Genomic DNA, 14,055 nt, shown 5'->3' on the forward strand with positions numbered 1-14,055 from the left:
TTGATTGAGTCTTCTTGGAATTCTAATCTCTCATGCCCACTCACAAGCTGCCCTGAATAAATATGTTAAAAGCTTGACTGGTTTATCCTAATCTATATTTAGCAGACTTCTCTCCCTCCCACAGTTCTACCAGGGGTGAAATAAGTGTTCTCTCTTAGGAAGGTCTTATTCTTTCTGAATTTAGTTCATTAGATTTTCTTGCACCCCCAGCTCTCTGTAGCTTATTCAAGAAGTCCCTTTAGGGTCATTTTGAATGATAGCTCTTAAATTCTGAAGACACTGGAAACCTGAATAAACTGTTGGAGGCAAGGCAGGAATTAGACCTTTGTATAATGAGACCTGTCTCATAACTCCCTTTTTGGCTTCTTTATTGATAGGTGAATAATAGACTCAATTAACAGCAGCCAATGGCAAGAAATGTGTAATGTAAGGAGGCATACCAATAGTCACTTCAGGCAATCCCAGCACTACCAGACTCTACATCGCTGAAGTGTATCATGTATTTTTGCTGCTTTATTTTGGTTGCTATTGTTGTTTTCTATGATCAGTACTATTTTGTTTGAGTAAAAAAAACATGTATTTCTGATGTAAGAGATGTTGAAGTGGTTAGTTTTGTTTTCAGCAAATGCATAAGAGGAAAATCTAAGCTATGTTCTATGGAGAGGAGGTAATTGACCAAATATCAAGCAGTTAGGTCATAAATTGAGACAGTGTCCCTGCTGGGTTTCTATGCTGGGAATCTATTTATTCTGGAGCTGCTACAGCATTGACTCATAGGGGAGAAGGAGAGAAAAGACTCTATTTTCCAAAGAAGTGAAGGACAGAGCCTTGACTGAGATCGCAGACTTTGAGTGAGGCACTGACCCTTGCTCACTCAAGAGCTCATGCCCCTCAGAATCCTAGTCCAATCGAAGTCCCTAACACTCATGTCCTATTAATTAAATCACCCAATTCACATGGACATAAAAACAATTTCCTAGCACATTCTCCTGTCTCTCAATGTTAGTGTTTTATAGCATGAATACTTAAGACCCCAGGAACTCTAATAAATCATCTATCTACCTACAAGGGCAAATGAATAACATTAAGCGCAAGGCGAATTTGCAGCAGAATTGATTATTTCCTCAGCGGATATCAGTGGAAATCTACTGAGTCTCTACTGCACTCATGGAAAACAGACTATGTTTGACAAATATGGCTGGATGTTTTGATACGTTTCCTCTATTGCCTGATAAATAGCAGTGAGGAGGTGGAATTTATCAGAATATTTGTAAAGTGCATGACATTGAATCCATAGGTGGGATGATTTAAGAACCTAGCAATGCTTTCTTTCTTGGGAGAGTGGGAGTCATCTAGCACAGTGCTCAGGAATATAAGCTTTAGAGTCAAGTTTGGCTGTGCTTGAGTCCTGACTGTACCATTTATTTGGGCAAATTTATATGCCCCTGTTTCCTCGGAATAACAGAGACGTCTATTATCTACTTCTTGTTATTCTCTTTAACACAGTGGTATTTGTATGGAATTTTGCATAGTATCTGGTATACAGTTGGTGCTTACTAAGTGGTGACAATTATAATATATGGAAATGAGATCCATAATGGAGGCTTTAATAAAATCCAGTAAGAAGTATGTTCTTACCAACTTCCCCAGTTGTACTCTCTGCTCACTCTATTTGAGCCTGGAGGTTTGAGTAGATATTTTCCTGCCAGTGCCATTGATTAGCAGAGGATCAGTTGTTCAAAATGTGTTTATTCAACTTTGTAATGCATGATAGGATTTAGCAGGAGTGCATTGTTGGAGATTCTACTTAATATTTTCACAGTTCAATATTAAATAGAGTTGGTTCCCTAGTGGGAAATGAGGAAGAATGAAATTTAGCTCCAGAGTTTCCTGGGTGTTGGGGTAAAACCATCTGGAATTCAAAATGTTACTCTGAATAGCTTACAGCTGAATATCTGAAGGTGCAGAAAATGAGAGACTAAGGCTGGTGCCTGTTACTTTGTGGCCTTGCCACACCAAAATCTCCGCTCCCTAGGCTAATATTGATTTCTGTATCAGGTAAGAGTGTTGCCAGGGCTGTTAGTTACATAACGATGCCACATAGGTACGAAAGTACAGTTATTAACCCTGTCTCTGGTTATTTAGCTATTTCCTCACCCACTTTCCATTTCCAAGGGAAGAGGCAAAGGCAGGAAAGTATAGTGGTTGAAATAAGCCAAGATGTTGGGATGAAATAGGCTGATAGTCTGGATTCGAATCCTGGCTTTGCCTCTTCATCTCAGATTCTCCCACTGAAAAACCAAGTGAACAATGCTTACCTCACTGTGCCCTTGTGAGTTTAAAACAGCTAAGATATGTAAAGCAAGTAGGCTGATAGTCTGGATTCGAGTCCTGGCTTTGCCTCTTCGTCTCAGATTCTCCCACTGAAAAACCAAGCGAACAATGCTTACCTCACTGTGCCTTGTGAGTTTAAAACAGCTAAGATATGTAAAGTATGGTGTTTAATAAATCTTAACTTTTCCTGTTGACCCAAAAAAGAAAGTTTAACCTTATCTATCCTCCCTTTTGAGGCTGAAGATACATGAGGGCCAGGTGTGGGGTGGGGTGATTGTGGGCCATAGACCAGATGTGAGGTGGGCCGTAAGCCACATGTTCGAAGGAGGCTCCATCATTTTACTACTTTCGAACACAGCCCCTTGTGGCTATCACTTAGGATCTGATGAGGAGAAATGAAAAGGACCAATTTGGAGGCAAGTGACCAGGTGGCATTTCCTACTGCAGCGGTTCTCAACCTGTGGGTCGCGACCCCTTTGGGGGGCGCATGAGCCTTTCACAGGAGTTGCCTAAGACCATCGGAAAACACATATATAATTACATGTTGTTTTTGTGATTAATCACTATGCTTTAATTATGTTCATTTTGTAACAATGAAAATACATCCTGCATATCAAATATTTACATTATGATTCATAACAGTAGCAAAATTACAGTTATGAAGTAGCAATGAAAATAATTTTATGGTTGGGGGTCACCACAACATGAGGAACGGTATTAAAGGGTCTCAGCATTAGGAACGTTGAGAACCACTGTATTGTCTTTCTTTCCTGAAGTCAGGTTGTGTACACAGCTGTATGTAAGAGCTTTAAAAGCTGCAAGATCTCATTAGCATCAATGCCAGGAATAAAACAGTGCCAAACCACTGGCAGCTGCCCTGGGGAAGCCCAGCATTGATGAGTGAAGGTTCAAGGCTTTGAAATGCATCTCTAGGGTAAGAGAATCACTGGCTGTAGAGGCATCAAGCTAACAACAGTGTGCCCACCAAGGATGCCAGGAGAGCTAACAGGGACAAAGGGGCTACTTGCACCAAATATCCACACCATTTGCCTCTGTGAGGCCTTTTATGATTCCCTACCAATTCTGTACAGTAAAATTATTTATTTCAATAGGAAAAGTTTAGGAATACTGGCTCTGCTATGCTAATTATGTGAAAAGTTGGATGCCCAGAACAACAATAAGGAGCCTTGACACTTGTCTGTATCTCATTTATCTTTGTTGTCCTCCAGGCTTAGCACAAAGCTTAAAATACCAATTCTTTTTAAAATTTGCCCATAATCTCATTCACACTCCTTATTTGTCCATTTATAAAGTCACCCAATCTAATTCACCATGTGCATTGTATAAATAAGAATATTAAGGCTCAGAGAGAGGGAAGAATTTGTTTAGGATTACTTCCCTACTCAGTAGTTGAGCAAGACTAGAATATTTTGATTGCAAAAAACAACCCAATGTAGTAACTTAAGCAATAAACAGATAGGAAAACAGACAGACAGAAAGGACAACTCATGAATTGAAGAAAGAACTGAAGACTTAGGCATCGAGAGAGGTAGGAACAGGCATCCTCAGTGGTCAGGGTGGAAAGAACTCATTTGTGTCTCCTCAGAATTTTGCCAACAGAGCCCTCAGCCACCTCAGTATGTTGTGGTCCCAGTTTCAAATTCCTGGAGGGAGAGTCTTGATTTGTCATCAAGTCCACTCTTGAGTGTTCCTCCTACGCTGGGGTCAGGGACTCTGACCCCGTGATTAACATCCTGGTAGAATCACATGGGGTCGGAGTCAAGGGCAAATTCCCAACAGATGCTGAGAAAACAGAAAGAAAAAAATAATATGTATGAAACAAGTGTATACTGTATGTTTAAAACAAGACAAACTTTTTTCCAGGGCCAAAGGCTTCATTTCAAAATATACAATTCTTAATTTTCTAAAAAGTTTAGAAATAGGCACCTTCTCTGTATAAAACAGTTTCTTTAGTGGAGCTTTAGTCTGAGGGATGACAGCTGGGGTCCTCGGGCCACCTCCAGCTTATCTTCCCGGGGCATGGCTCTGGTTCTGTGTTGGAAGTAAGGAAGCTCACTGCTCTGAGGCTCACCTACATAGAGAGTGCCTCAGGCAGGACAAAGGTGTTCCAGTGTATGACCCTCAGCTCTCAATGGGCGCTTCGCTCACTGGGAAAGTCCCATTTGCAGGATTTTTAAAACTGTGTTAATCAGATCGTGGACAGAGAAAGGGTCAGCCTGACCCAGAGATGGCAGTGTGGCCTCAGGATCAGGAAGACCGGGTTTGGGTCCAAACTCTGACATTTGCTAGTTTGGACAAGACTGCTTTACCCTCTTTGATTTCAGTTTTGTTCTTTTTTAAATGTATGTAATGAGGACGTTGAACTGGGTACTGCCTAATTAAAAAAAAAAAAACAAGTAAATGTGAAGATGAATAAATGTTTCAAAGCTTAATAAACCTAAACTGCACTCCATGAATGAGCCTTAATTTCATCCATTTAAACATAATCTCAGTACATACAGAAATAGACAAGGTAGATGCCAATCAAATCTATTTTTAAATTATTTTAATTGCATCTTTCTTCTGTTCTGCCCAGCCATTTTCAACCTTTCCCATCTCATGGCACACATAATCTAATTACTAAAATTCTGTGGCACACCAAAAAAATATCTGACCAAAAAAGGGGTATAATATTGGTTCATTCACACTGGACGGCTATTGTCGTGTTGGCTGTTGTCATTTTTTAATTTGAGAATCTAAGGACAAGAGGTCCATGCCTCTGACTAGTTGGATATTGCATGTGAAAGGGGGCAGCAATAGAATGTTGGGGAACCAGCTAGTATTATAAGAAATATTAATCATGGTCTGTTAACCATAATTTATTTATAAAACCATGTTTTATTCTGATCAGAGAAGGCACACTCTACCCTGGCTGGAGTTGCCCAGGAGATGCAGCCCTTCCTCCCATTTGGAGCTGCCTATTATCATGGAAAGATTAACAAAGATTTGTAACAGAAACCAGAATCACCAGCCCTTTGAAGATCCGGCAGGTCTTTGCAAATCTCCAGCCTGCTTACCTGTTAATTTTGGGTCTCCCTTTTGCTATTTACCCTGTAACCCCAGCCCTTGCACATCACTAAGTCCTTTGAAGACCCCTAGTCCTTTTGCATATCTGTAAACTGCCCTTTTGCCTACTTTTCCTTTGTACTTCCACCTATATAAGCAGCTGGCTTGTGGAGGGCAGGAGGTCAGATTTTTGTGGGTGACCTGCTGCTCTCCCGTACTGTAGGCAATATTGGAATAAACGACCATGCATGATTCAACCCTGTCTCTGCTTAATTGGCTTGAGTATCGACAGGCAGCAAGGACCCATAGTTTGTCTGGTTACCCATGTTTTAAAAATTCTTGCCACATATCAGTGTGCTGCAGCATATTAGTTGAAAACTGTTGTCTTACAGAATGGAGGGACCTGGAGAGTAGTATGCTTATCAAAATAAGCCAGTCAGAGAAAGACAAGTATCACATGATCTCACTCATATGTGGGATCTAATGAACAAAATAAACTGACAAACAAAATAGATGCAGTGTAATGGAAGCATGCAACAGACTGCCGAACCACAGAGGGAAGGAGTGGGGGCGGGAGGCGGGAAGAGATTAATCAAAGAATTTATATGCATATATGCATAACCCATGGACACAGACAATAGTGCAGTGAAGGTCTGGGGAGGGAGCAGGAGCAGGATGGAAGGGGTCAATGGGCAGAGAGTCGGGGGAGGGACATCTATAATACTTTCAACAGTAAAGATAAAAAAGAAAATCGTTGTCTTAGAGATAGACAAATAAAAATCCTCATTGAGATATTATGACCTTATCTCGTCTGCCCTCTGATGAAGGCGTGATTGTTCTGAATGCCTGAGCAGGCTTAGATGCCCTTGTCCTCACTGCTCCTTCCCCAAGCCTTAAGTCACTTACACCAACTGGTGGACACAGAAGGTCACCCAGCCTCTGACCCCCATTTTTATCACTTTTTCAAGAGCAGAAATATTAGGTAATATTGGCATTTACTTGCTCTCAGATTTCATTTGAAGCACTTGGGCAAGTTCTCTTAATGAAAAGATTAAACAGCAAATAGGCTTAACTTCTGAACAAAAGATCTTTCTTAGAGCAATCCTGCCTGTATTATACATTTTATTTCCTTTCTTAGGTCTAATTTAACTTCTTTGGTTGGACCCATGGAGTGTAATAGCCATATTTTGTTAATGTTATTCTCCCCCTGTAAGTGAAAGAAAATTTACCACATCAGATGTCAGCAGCTCCATGGAGAGTCTCCTTTAGTAACCCAGGCCCTGTGCTGGACTCGAAATATAGATCTGCATCCTGGCCCACAAGGGGTCCACAGATGGTGGGGGGGAGGGAAGCAGCTTTCCAGCATCCATTCAATGCATAATCTATCGGTACCACCACTCTCTCCTGCTTTAGAACAGAGTTTGTCTAATTTCAATCAACATCAAAATCACCTGCGGGGCTCATTAAACCCAGACATTCTGATTCTTCAGGTCGAGGATGGGGCTACCTGTGAGGTTGGCTAAGAACCAACTTCTGGCCCTAGGCAGTTTGGCTCAATGGGTAGAGTGTCGGCCTGTGGACTGAAGGGTCCCGGATTCAATTCCAGATTCTGGTCAAGGGCACGTACCTCAGTTGCAGGCTCTGGGCTCTGGTCAGGGGCATTCGGGAGGCAACCAATCGATGTATCTCTCTTATATCAGTGTTTCTCTGTCTCTCCCTCTCCCTTCCACTCTCTCTCTCAAAATCAATGGATGGAAAAAATATCCTCAGGGGGAGAGAAAAAAAATTCTGCATGAGCAAGCTCAGCCAGGATCCACGTGCTGTCTGTCAGCTGACAATAAGGTTAGTGAGGAGGTGCAGCACACACAGGACTCAGAGACATTGAACTTGTTACGTCTTTAGATGATCTGCAACTTTAAGGAAAGGACTTTTTTCTCCTCCTGGTACTAGCAAAGAAAATCCACCCGAAGATAGCTTACTGATCAGCCTTATCTGCCACTTCCATAGTCTGAGACTCCAGGGAGTAAATGCCCTCATTATTGTAAGAGGGAGTTATGGGCGGTTTCTCGGTGAACCACAGGCGAACTTATCTCCATCTTCATTCTTCCAGGCGGTTATGCTGAACATGTAAATCTGGCCCCTGCTGTGATTAGCAGTGCAGCTGGCCAGAGCTGCTCTGATGCAAGAAGATGGGAGCGTCAGGGGCACCGCAGTCAGACTGTCCCCGCTGCCAGTGCTGGTGCCCACAGTGGTGGCAGCGGGCCTTCGTAGGGACAAGGAGAAAGACGCACTTTGTCTCCGTCAAGGTTTGTTTTCTGTTACAATTAACATATGCTCTCCCACATTAGTTGTAACATGAAAGGGGTGCTAGTATAAGGATACAGGAGTGTTTTATGGAACTCGGGGTGTTAATTATAGTCTGACTCTGAAGAGACTGAGTTGATAAATTGAACATCTATTCTCTGGCTCTCTGAGGCCATATGGTCTCTCATTTCCCCAAGCTCAGGTCATTTTTCTTTTCTTTATTTTTTCCCCCCATACTCTTGCTGAATCTCCATCTCTGCACTTACGGCCAAAGATGGGTGGCCTCGGCCTCCTCCTTCACCTGCCCTTGACGTTCACAAGTCAAGCAATAAGGGAGGCTTTACCCTCTCATGTCTGACCCCAAATCCCAGAGAAGAGTCTCTGATCAGTCAAGTGTGGCCTATTTCATCCACCTGGTGTCCAATCAGGAATCTCCCAGAAACCCTAAAGTCCAAATACATTCAAGGACACTGGGGTCTCACGTTAAGAACCCTTTCCTGAGCATGCGGTGAGCCCTTCACAGGCACTGTCTTTGTCTGAAATTCACAGAAACCCTAAGAGATAGGGATTTGGATCTCACTTTATGCATAACAAAGCAGAGTCTTGGAGTGGTAGAACAATTTGCCCAGGATCATGCTCTTGTAAATGGCAGAAGTGGAATTTAAAGCCAACTTTCCTCAACTTTGAAATCCATGCTCTTCACCACCACTCTCTCCTGCTTTAGAACAGAGCTTGTCTAATTTCAACCAACATCAAAATCACCTGCGGGGCTCATTAAAACCCTGACATTCTGATTCTTCAGGTCGAGGAAGGGGCTCAAGAACTTGCATTTCTAACAAGCTCTGCTGTGAAGTTGCTGTGGCCAGTGGAAAAGACACTTTTATCCACACTTTGCTCTATAGGGCCAGGGAGTTAACTCTCTCCCACGGGAGCAAGTCCCTGAGCTGTAAGCACACCCCAGGAGCAACCAGAATAAAAGAAGTTCTTATGAGTTCATTTATTTGCTTTGTCAAATCCCAATGTTTTACACATTTTGCTTTTAACACATCTTTCCAAAAGAAAACCTTTTCCGACATATGATACTTACCTTGTGAGGGACTCTCCGGAGTCCTGGAGACAAACATACACAATACACAGTCTTGCAAGGTGTCTGTGAATGTCACCTTCCATGCTTTCCCCCCTTAACCCTTTGCTCAAATAAGAATTCTGAGTAGCACTGTTGACTGGGGATGGCAGAGATCAGCTTTCATGAACATTACTCCTCTCATTCCACATATTTTTAAAAAGTTGTTTGTGGCTCAGCTGGTGTGGCTCAGTGGTTGGGCATCGACCCATGAACCAAGAGGTCCCTGGTTCAATTCCCAGTCAGGGCACATGCCCAGGTTGTGGGCTTGATTCCCCATGGGGATGGGGAAAGAGAGGCAGCCAATCGGTGTCTCTCTTTCATTGGTGTGGGGCGGGGGGAGATTTCAGGAGGCAGCCAATCGGTGTCTCTCTTTCATTGGTGTTTCTATCTCTCTATCTCTCGCCCTTCCTCTCTCTCTAAAATCAATAAAAAACATATTTTAGAAATGGTTTTTATAAAAAGTTGTTTGTGTACAGTAACGAGAATGAACTAACTACTGCTACACATAGCATCATGGATGAATTTCACACATAAAGTATTAAACAAAAAAAGCCAAACCCGATAAAGTGCGTACTACATGGTTCTATTTATAAAAAAGTTATAAAATAGGCCCATCTCATCTACAGGGACAGAAACCAGGATAGTGGTTACTCCTTGGGGAAGGTTAGCAACCGCAAAGCCCGGGATAGGGGTGGAGTGGGGAATGGGAATGAGTGTTTGTTCCTTGATCTGGATGCTGGTCACATGGACACGTTCAGTTTGTGAATGTTCATCAGCTTATATATTTATGAACTGTTATGTTCCAATATAAATGGTCAGAGGAAGTAAAATAAAAACTCCCACTTGTAGAAAAACAGAATTTTAAACTATATTGAGCGCTTTATCACAAATGTGCTAAACGTTCACACCTAGAAAGTATAAGCCTAAAATGAAAGACTCCAAAGGGTTAACTATGTGGCTGCATTTATTTTTAGACCTTTCTGCATTGTTTAAATTTTCTGCAGTATGTGCATATTACTTTTTTAAAAAAAAATGTTTTTATAGATTTTAGAGAGAGAGGAAGGGAGAGGGATAGAGAGATAGAAACATCAATGGGAAACATTGAGGGTTGCCTTCTCCACACCACCTACTGGGGATTGAGCCTGCAACCCGGGTATGTGCTCTGACGAGGAATCGTGAATCGATCTGGTGACCTCTTGGTCAACCACTGAGCCACACGGGCTGGGACAGATGTATTACATTTATAAAGATTCTAGAGGCCCGTTGCACGAAAATTCATGCAAGACTAGGCCTTCCTTCCCCTGGCTGCCGGCACCGGGTTTCCTCTGGTACCCGGGCTTCCCTCCTCCAATCGCCCACAGGCACCAGGGACCCAGGCTGGCTTCCCTCCCGTCCCAGCTTCATCAGGAAGGAGGTCCGGAATGATGTCCAGTCTAATTAGTATATTACCCTTTTATTATTATAGATTTTAACCTACTAACTTTTAATTTGAAGGTTTTATTTTTTAAAAAAATAAGTATTACAAGGTAGAAGTAAGATGATCCAGTACCAACAAATTCAGAGAATGAAACCCCAGGTCTACAAATGCCTGTATAATATGAATGTCAAAGAAAAAACACGACTGTGAGAACAACGGGACCTTGACATTCACTCTATCCCTCATAAATGATATTTCCCGAGGGCTGCTTTCAGCTTCTGTTGGTATTTGTAAAACATGATTCATGAGAGAGAGGCACTTAGCAAGTCAGGAAATAAGCATTTCATGAGATTTGCAAAACAGGATACTAGTGTCCAAGGACCAAGTGATAAATAGAGTGATAGAGGAGACTTTAGATCACAGTTCAGAGATACTAAAAACTCCAGGAAACCCAGCTCATGTTCTCTAATACTTTTAATATCTGTGACAGTGATAAAGTTGAATAAAATAGAGATGTGTCTGTGACCAGAATTTTGAAAGCATTCTTTCAGCATTTCCCCTTGAAGCTCTAGAAAAGTGAAGCTTTTATGTTTTATGTTAAGCATCTCAATGCTTTTGACTAAAGGAACAATAAAGATTTCTTGAAAGTCAAAGAGAAAAAAGAAATGGTGATGGGATCCCCCATTCCTGTCTCTGTTTCATGGCATTCACCAGGCATAGCAACATCAAACCCAAAGGAAGAGAAGCCCCTGGGGAAAGAGGTGCTAAGTTGGCTGCCCAGGTGCACACTACTTTGTTGCATTTGGGAAACCATTTTTAAGGCTTTCATGGTGACATACACCTCCCTCCCCTCCCCCAAAAGAGGTAATTTATTGTTATGGGTGCTGTCCTGTAGCTTGCAGGCTGTTTAACAGTATCCCTGACCTCTACTTACTAGATACCGGTCACCCCCACACCCCCACTTGTGACAACCAAAAATATTTTCAGATGTTGACAAAAGTCCCTTGGGTGCGAAATCACCCCCAGTTTGAGAACCACTGCTCTGAGTTCAACCAGTTTGAGCTGTGTTTTTGAATGCTTGCAACACAAATATTTAATAGACTGTATGTGTGCAAGTATTGGTATACTACTGAAATTCTTAGATTCAAATGACTTCTCTTTGCAACCATTATTCATTCCTAGGAGATTACCCTTGAACTATTGCTCCTGGAGTGAATAGACTTTGAACTCTTGCCTTGAAGAATATTATGACATAAATGTCATCTCAAAACTGACAACCCATGCTGTCCTAGAACCTCTGGGAATTATTTCTCATGGCTCCATACTGAAATTTCCTGCTCTCAATGGATATTTAATTTCCCCTGTATGTGTTTCACTGTTGTGTGTGACCTACATACAAAACTTGGTTTTCTTTTCTGGATTTCCATGAAATCACTGTTGGGGGCTCAAGTGGACACAGAGGACATGCCCAGACTATAAACCCTACAAGGACAGTCAATAAAGGTAGACGTGAGCTATGTGCGCTCATATATGAAGTAAATGGTTGGTATGAATCTTAGCTAGTTGATTTGGTCCAAGTGAGACTATGGCAGTAACCACTGTCCCCTGGCCTTCACACACTGAGAGCAAAACAGAGCCTGGTCAGACTGAATAGTTGCCAGGTTCAGTTGGAAATGCACCAGTGTTGCTATCTTGATAGATTTGTTTTCATAGACTTCTAAAGGTCTCTGTGGGGTGGATATCTTCTCCATGGTTTCTGGCTATGTCTCTGCTACACATCCTTAACACTACGTATATGGTGTGTTTTCTTGAGCTAAATGGGTAAACCTTGACCTTTTTAATGTACTCCAGTGGACTAACAAGGTACATGTGCATCAGAAGCATAGTTTTTAAATAAAGGAACAGAGTAACTGTCATGGGCAGGAGGCAGGGGACAGTGGAGATGAGAAGTGATAGAACAGATAATTTAAAATTTAAAATTTTTTTCAGATCTTAACAAAAATCCTTTAATCATTTCTCCTAATTCTTACATCAGGCATTAGTCTTCAGCCCAATTTCTTTGACCTCTCTATTTTTATCCATTCTTTACTCATTGTCCAGAACATTTTTGAAAAGCCTCCTGCTTTATTATAAAGAATAGTTTATTTATAGGTCAACCTCTAAACTCAGTTTGAGATCTCTCTTTGCACATCTGTGCTGAGCCAACAGAGAACTTTCTTCTCCAGAGAGAAAAGCAGCAGAAACAGAGGCATACCTGAAGACGCACTGCATAGTTACCCCTTCGGGGAAGGACTTGCTGTCCAGCTCTGGGCGAACGGGGTCAGCAGACAGCTTCTAGATTTTAGCCCTTTCAGGGCTGCCCTCAGTTGCAGAAAGCCTCCTTACCTGAGGCAATGCCTTTCCTGGGGAAGCCTGCAAGGACTGATTCAGCAAGGTGGTGACATGAAGAGCCAGTTATCTTGGTGATGCAAGACACTCTAGTAGACAGCTTGCTCCAAAGACTCCTTGCCAAGTTGGCCAAGGCTCGTTAGGCCTTATCACAATTTGACTTTCTCTTCTTCCCAATCTTGTCCTCTTCCTTCCTTTTAGTAGTGTTGATATCTAAGAAAAAATCTTGCACTCCAACCTCTGATTCAGTATCTACTTCCAGAAAATTCGACTGTGGCAGAAACATATGTCCCCATTAGCTTGAAATCATGCATACTTATTCAATGCATTCCTGAGTGCCTATTATGTGTCAGACAATGTAGTGGGGTTACAGTAGTAAAATGATACACCTGTGGTTTCTGTCCTCTTGAGCTTGAGGTCTAGTAAAAGAAACAGACCAAACAAGCAAATGAATGAACATGGGTGGCAGAATTAAGTAGAAGCTCTTCAGTTTCTGTTGTGAATGACTGGTTAATACATCATTTAACCAGTAAATTAACCCAAACCAATTTACTTAGGCTTTTTGGACAAAACTTGCTTATTGAATAGTGTCCAGCCAGTTATCACTGGGTTTTCTTTCAGTTCAATGAGTTTTCTCTCCGCCTCTTCATTCTTTATTAAGGAAATCATTCAGACTGCAGCTTTCCGGTTTTAGACCCCCATTGGCAACTGGATCATCTATTTTGGAGACATAATTGAAAGGACTACAGAATGCACTGAGGACCTGTCAGCTGACTGATGCTGAAAAAGAAGCCAAGGTATTTGGGTCAAGATTTCTGGAATACCAGAGTTTCTAATTACAAAGAATGATGCTTATTTCCTCCTGACCCAGACAGTGGCAAGGATTTAGTCATGGTGATTTAGAGGAGATTAGAGAGAGATCTGGGTGCTTGCAGCACAGTGAAGAGAGAAAAGGCGTTGTTCTGCCATTAGCTTTTACTGCGCAGTGTTTTTAGTGCTCAAAAACACTTTAATATTGAGTGGGACTTTTGTCCCTTGGAAATTGGGCAAGCTCTAGAAAGAACACATGCAGATTGGTTGTACATGTTCTCATTAAGCATTATCTTTGTAAGCTCCCTAGGGGCAAATTAGCTGGGTTTAAAGAGTTATTATTGTGTTGAGGCTATCATGGATGTTTTGGGATTATGATGCAACCCCCCAAAAATATTAACCTCTTCATGTGGGTGCCTAGAGTCTTGGCAAAACGTTTCTTAGCTGGTCAATATTTGAAATAAATAAATGCATAAATAACTATAATAGTTATCAATTATTGAATGTTCACTATATGCTAAGCACTGTGCCAAGTACAAGATATATACATTTTCTCCCCTTCCGCTCTTGCAAGTTTTCTATCAGGTAGATTTTATTATTATCTCTATTT

This window comes from Myotis davidii, unplaced genomic scaffold (genome assembly GCF_000327345.1).
Source record: "Myotis davidii unplaced genomic scaffold, ASM32734v1 scaffold189, whole genome shotgun sequence".
In the NCBI taxonomy this organism is placed as follows: Eukaryota; Metazoa; Chordata; class Mammalia; order Chiroptera; family Vespertilionidae; genus Myotis; species Myotis davidii.